Genomic DNA, 6,961 nt, shown 5'->3' on the forward strand with positions numbered 1-6,961 from the left:
GACAATCTACTATGATATATTACAATTGTTTGATTGTTTAAGTTTCCAATATAATGGCCAAGGCTTTGATTTTTTCCAAGCTTCATTGGCCTAGAGCCCTTGGCCCTTCCAAGAAAGTTGTCCAGATCTTCAATCTCAATCTATAGAACAAACCACAACAGTACAATATATAAGATATTTATCTATAATGCATAATAAAGTCTAACATGAACTCAATGGGTAACTTCGAATTATATTTCATACCTTAGGGTATTCGTCTTCTTCAAGAAGACTATCATCATAAAGATTTATTGAACTCTTGGGCTTCTCATCTGATGGAGACTTCAATCTCTCTTCATACCCTACATCATCAATATGAAGTTTCTTCTGGACCTGCAAGAACTCTTCTTTTGTAGGTAGCCCCCCCTTTTCGTATTCTATGATCTGATTAATACATGTATGTAAGGCTATAGAGCTCTCTTGGAAATTCTCTCCCTCAACATCAAGACTTGCTAGTGGTTCTTGTTCATAACCTATAAAATTCATGTCATTTTTGCCCCAACCTGCAAGGATTGCAAAGCAATAATCTTCTCTAAGATAAAAAAGATGTTGAATATCATTTAGCAACACATATCTCTTCTTGTTGATAAGATAAGTGGGAAATGTTGGAACACAGGCAAGAGGACCTTCTTCATCAACCTATGCACTTGGCTCAATCTCCTTTTCTTCCACCATTGTGATATTGTCACTCTTGAATAAACCTACATCAAAACCTTGGACAAGTTGATTCTCAACATCTTCTTGGAACATCTCCTCCTTCTCTTTGACCTCCTTATCCATACTTGCAATATCCTCTAGCTTTCTCTGTTGGTCTATATTTGGAGAAGAATTTTCCATGTACTGAAGATACACAATAAATCCAACGTCCTTGTGGATCAGAAGGCATTGGTGTTGGTACCTGTGGAAAGGGCAACATGTTTCTTTCTTTCTGAATTCCTCATCAATGAGGTTGAACTTGCCTAGCAAAGTTGACCTGGATGTATTGTTGGCTCCCATGACATCACTATAATGAACAAATCCATTGACTTCCAAACCTTGCACATGTCTATCATAAAAACATCTATACTCCTTAAGTTTATCATCAAGATCCTCCAATAACTCCTTCAAATCAAAAGGAACATTGAAAATTTCCCTGATATATCAAAACTTGGAAGAATTTCCAGTGGTGTGTAAAAAATCAAAGAGCCTATCATCAGATGTCTCAATTATCTCCTCCTCATCCATTCCTTCCAGAGATAGCTTCCTCTTTGTCATCTTGACCAGAAAAATATTTATCCCTGAAAAAAAAAGCAGAATAGAACCAATATCCAATAAAACAAGATGGAACCATGGAAAGAGGCCCCAAAATTGATTTTCCAAGACAAAAAAATAAAAAAAGGAGAATTTTTTTAGTTGATCGGTGAAATGCAAAAATTCAAGTGTGTAAGACAAATGCCTGTGAAGGAATTGCGTTTCATCGGACACTAGCTTGAAGACAAAAAATATTCTAATATGTGGCCGGTGAAATGCGATACTAAGCAAAATATCATCAACAGAGACATTGTTTCGCGTTTCACTGGTCAAAAATTGCAAATGAAGAAAAGAAACATGAACAATAAATAAATTCTATGGAAACACACAAATTGATGATAAAATCATTTTTGGAAAAGCTATGTTGCTTTTGAAAGATAGAAAGCACATAACATCTTTAATTGTTCAAGTGTTATAAAACATTCTTTCTATATTAATCAAATTTATTTTGTTAAAATGCTTGTAATAAAAAAATTTGTTACCTATCAAAGATTGTTGAACTGCTCTCCACACAGGAAGCAAGGACCTTGAAGGGAAGTCGAGACGAAATTTTGGCAGAGAAGAAGACAATGTCGGAGAAATGGGTTTGAAATGCTTTTATATCGACCGTTAAGCATGTGGTGATAGTTCCAATGAAAAAGTTTGTGTAATAATGGAAAAATACGTGTACATGTGTCTGACTTAACACATCGTATTAAACTCCTCAGAAGACGTGCACACTCTCTTTTTCCAAAAATACATCACATGTGTGTTAAATAACCCTTTTCCAAGTAAATAAAAAATTCAGGTAAGCGAGAGTACGTCACACGTGTGTTATTAACACTTTGCGAAGAACGTTGAGTCCATGCAAATTTACCGCCTTCACCTTTCATCGCATTTCATCGCTACTCCATCTTTGTTTTTGGTGTTCCTTCCAGTCTCCAAGCATTTCCTTCCAATCTCCAAGCATTTCACTGCTTCCCCAACAAAGCAAACCTTCGAGCATATTGTCATCTTTAGGCTGAGATTGTGAAGAATAAGCTAAAAAGAAGGTATGGTTTTTGCATCTTGCTTTTCAATAACAAGCTCCATTCAATGCATTGTTTTGATACTTTTCCTTAATCCTTTATGTTATTATTAGCTTATGACCACTACAAAAGAATTTTTTCCACAGTGAAAGCATTCCTTAATATTATGGATATTTAAGAAAATCTTCAAATTTTCTCCCTAATTTTGTGGATATTTTATGTAGTCTTAAAAGCTTTCCTTGGATCAAAGCTCTTTTTTCTTGGTTTTGTCAAATTTTATGCTATTCATGAGCTGTTCGGTGAAACGTGAAAATAAGGTACTTCAAGTAGGTTTCCTGGCTTAAATTCGCATTTCACTGGACACAATGGACAACAAGTCTAATGAAACGCGAAAAGAAGCAGCTGCAAGGAGGCACCTTGCTTGACACTTGCATTTCACTAGACAGCTCGAGAAAAATTCAGCTGATACGCAAAAACGCCATGCAGCATAGATAACTCTTGTCTGGGACTCGCGTTTTGCTTTACATGCTGGAGAAGAAGTAACATATGTTTTTTTGGTAGATGGCTAGGACTAAGGCAACAGCAAGAAAAGAGAAGATTGATCCTAGGGATTTAGCATCAAAGATTCATCAGTCTTCAAAGCCTTAGAAGCTCTCTAGAAAGTCAAAGCCAAGGAGAAAGTTTTCTCAAAATGTCAGGTGTCTAAGGGAGATTAGGAAGGCAGTAAATGCTCTTGACAATGCAATTCCAAAGTTGTCTTTTCAGAGGCTTGTCAGGGAAATTTGTGACAGATATAGTTTGGATAGTTTCAGATGGACAAGAACAGCTCTTAATTGTATATAAGAAGCCACAGAGGATTTTCTAATTGAGTTTTTCCATGATGCCTACATTTGTGCTGCTCATGCTCATAGGCTCACACTCATGGACAAGGACATGGTAATTCTTAGGAGGCTAAGATATAGATTTTCAAAGGTCCTTGAGCCAATTCCCCTCACTGATATGAAGACATTTAATATCCTTAATGTGCCCCCAGCTAGAAGAAAGAAAGATGATTCTGGTGTCAGGGTTGAGGATGTCACCCATGAGAAGGATACAAGGCAACATGAAAAAGAGGAGAAGGCTAAAGAGGAACAAGCAGATAAATGGAGAGAGTATAGGAGGCAAAGGGTTGAAGAAAGGGAAATAGAGCAACTAGAGTCCTTTGAAAATGAGCTAGCCACCCTTCTTGAAGCAGCTAATCCAAAAGGATTCAGTGTGTTTTGTTTCTTACCTGGTGACTTAGGCAAAAGAACTGAAGTTATCTCCTTTGATGCTGCATGTGTTCAGATTCTTAAGGATAAAAGAAGAGAAGTAAATGACAGTCTTATTCTTGCTGGCCTAAGGTATGTCCATCCATAATTACTTATACTTTTTGATATTTTTTTAGCAATAAGATTTTTCTTGTTTATACTCACTATTTCTATGCCTTTTCTAGGTGTATAATGCATGAGTTTCCTTTGGATATACAACAAAAAATTGAGGTTTTTGATCTATCTATCTCATTCTTTATGAGGAATGAGCTTGATACAAGTTTTATTGAGCACTGGCTCCATTTGATTGACTTCGATACTTTGGAGCTGCTTATAATTCCATATAATGAAAAGTAAGTGATTCAATATTCTATTAGAGTTTTTTAGATTTTATCCTACTAATTTGTTGAGATATGATTGCTTTTAGTTCTCATTGGAGCTTGATTGCAATAGACCTTGTGGATAAGCAATGCTTTTTAATCAACTCTATGAAAGGAAGCCATGGAAATGCTAAATTGTAAGTTATATTATCCAAGGGCTCCTTGATATTTCAATTCTTTTTTTTGTAAGTACTCTAAATTTCAACATATTTTATATACAGAGGTGCCAAAAGATTAATTGAAGAGCTAGAGAAAAGATCCCCTATGCCATCTAATTTGCTTGCAACAATGCAATATATACAAGTTGCGGTAAGTTATTCATTAAAATAATTGAAACATGAGTTTATTCTATGAACTACCATTCGTCCTCTTTATAATTTTACTTTGTGTTGGTGGTTGCAGTGTCCCCATTAGGATGATAGCCATTCTTGTGGCTGGAGGATGATTGCAAATGCTAGAAGAATGGTTAACTTTGTTTATCTTAATGATGATAAACATGTAAAGGTAATATGAAAGATGCTAAACTTTAAGATAGATATTAATTGCAAATAGTCCATTGATGATAAAAATATAGTCTATTGTAAGAACAATAATGAACTAAAACTCTTTTTTCTATAAATGTTGACAGTTTTCGAAGGATTGCTATACATCTGAGCATGTTTGGTACATCAGAGCAAAGCTCTTGAAGTATATAATGGTCAATTGTATACAACAACAACAGAGATTGGTGGGGATTCGCACCATGAAGGAGATGCGGTGCCTATAACCACGGAAGGCAAATCCACAGCTTCAACACCTTCTATACCCAAGACATCAAAGAAAGGCAAAAGGACTCTTAGAAAGGATAGTTCTCCAAAAAAGAAATAGCTTTGCCATATCACCTTGTAGGCCTTCATATATAGAAATTTGCCCTTCAGCCCTTGTATATCTCATAGAGATGGCAGATAGACATCTGCTACAAAATTTGTACATGTATTTTATATTGATAGTAAAGATATCTTTTCTTGAATGTCATTACAGTGTATTTTATTTTCTCTCCTTTTCGATATCTGCAAAAAATAAATTACAAATGTTTGTTAGTTAGAAAGTGAGATCTTGATATACATCTAAGTAGATATAATATGATGTGAAAACTTACTCGTTTCTTGTCAAGTTGGAATACAAAGGAGCATGGTAGTTCAATGTCTTCATTTTGTAAATCCATCCTCACTTGATGTAGCATACATGATTTTCTGATCTTTAAGATTGCAATAATATCCTCGTTGAACCAAGTATCAAGATCCACTATAGGATCCTTGCTGAAATCATTAAGATTCTGGTCTAAAGCAACTAGACTACTACCAACAAAATGCCATCGACTATAGTAAAAGCTAAGGATAAAATTTTGAGTAGCAATCATATATTTACAAGCTATAGAGTCTTGATCTACCTTACATAAAATTTTTCCTTCTGTCCTTGTATCCCATCCTTCATCAACAAATTGTATGATATGATCATATGTTAGTCTCTTCACTGAAAGCATGGTTTTTGTTATTCTTATCTCCATATTAGAGAAGAAATCAATAAATATATTAATAGGCATAAATAAAGTAACTTTGCTTAGCCTACTTGAGATATTAGATTTTAGTGCTTTCTAGATCTCAGAAAATATCTTACATCTATAGCCCTCACTAGTAGCTGGACTTGGCAAAGGCCACTCAAAGCTTGAAAAATCTGGCAAAGGAAGGAGTTTTATTGATCCCCATTGGCAATGCCGCATAGGAATAACATAAGAACGGTCATAAAAGAATATTCCATTCTCTACAAGCTCTGTCTTCTTTCTACCTCTATACATTTCTTCTCCAATTGAACCATGTATAACATCAATAACATCAATAATAGATTCCACTGGTTGCCATTCCTCAAGATTAGAGGGATAGACATCTACAAGACAAACAAATATTATAATGGAAAAACCTAAACTATATTTAAGAAAGGAAAAACTTTAAGAATCAAATTCTTACAATTTGGTCTATGCATTGGAAGCTTTGAAGATCCAGGTTTCAAACACAGCTCTCTATGCATGAACACATGTTGCACTAGTACATCTTTGATACTATTCTTATTTGCTCCAAGCTTAAAATCTCAGATTCTGCACTTCCAAGCAGAGATAAACGAGCTCTCATGTCTTTGCCTTTTTCCACGTTTTGCTTGTTGCATGGTGATCCAACTACCTTTGCTAATGATAGTAGGAATCCATCTTCCATCAGTTTGGAATGAGTTAAACACTGATATGGATGTAATTTGGGAGCTTGGACGCCTTGTTGAAGGTTGAATTTTTGTATCCATGGTAGAGAGAGAGAGAGAGAGAGAGAGAGAGAGAGAGAGAGAGAGAGGACTAGGCTATCATAACGGAGGGAAAAACAATAGAGGAATAAAAGAAAGGAGGGAAAAAACTGAGCGCCATGCTTTTCACCAATTTGAATTTCGATTACATCAGTCATTATCATTAATCTAGAAACATCATTAAATAAAAGTAGCTGAGACTCTATGCCATTAATGCAAAAGATGTCATAATCATGAATATAAGAGACTAAAAATACAAATTCGCAATATTATCATATTTATATATTTTTGTAAAATGATTTTTTAAATTTTTTAAAATAGAAGTTCCGTTACGGAGGCTTTGCTCTTATTGGTCTAGAGCACTCTCTCTCCACATCCTAAAAGGCATTTTCGAGACCTCAAAACTCCCCTAATGCAAGCTTGAATCCGTTGGTCACTGCAACAGAACCAAAATGTAGTGGTAAGCGCAAGCTCTACCGCCAAGACCCACGGACTGGTTATTGTTCAAGTGTTTCAAGTGAGCACTAATGGCTACCTCTCACATAGCCGACACGCTATCCCTCTCTATGAGTGTAGTGAGCTTACCTTGATGCCCGATTGAGTTGCTTCCTCTCTCAAGCACTCTGATAGC

The 6,961-nt window shown here is 35.5% G+C and overlaps 1 long non-coding RNA gene across 1 annotated transcript; it reads left to right on the forward strand.

Annotated features, from left to right (window-relative positions):
• Nucleotides 1-3,838: 3,838 nt before the first annotated feature.
• Nucleotides 3,839-4,918, forward strand: LOC148031955 (uncharacterized). The gene is made up of 5 exons (XR_015691731.1): nucleotides 3,839-3,978; nucleotides 4,053-4,142; nucleotides 4,227-4,314; nucleotides 4,408-4,509; nucleotides 4,634-4,918. It is a non-coding gene; the product is annotated as an uncharacterized LOC148031955 (long non-coding RNA).
• Nucleotides 4,919-6,961: the final 2,043 nt, after the last annotated feature.

Source organism: Lygodium microphyllum, chromosome 8 (assembly GCF_053477565.2).
Source record: "Lygodium microphyllum isolate KBCC chromosome 8, Lygodium_microphyllum_v1.1.10, whole genome shotgun sequence".
Taxonomy (NCBI): domain Eukaryota; kingdom Viridiplantae; phylum Streptophyta; class Polypodiopsida; order Schizaeales; family Lygodiaceae; genus Lygodium; species Lygodium microphyllum.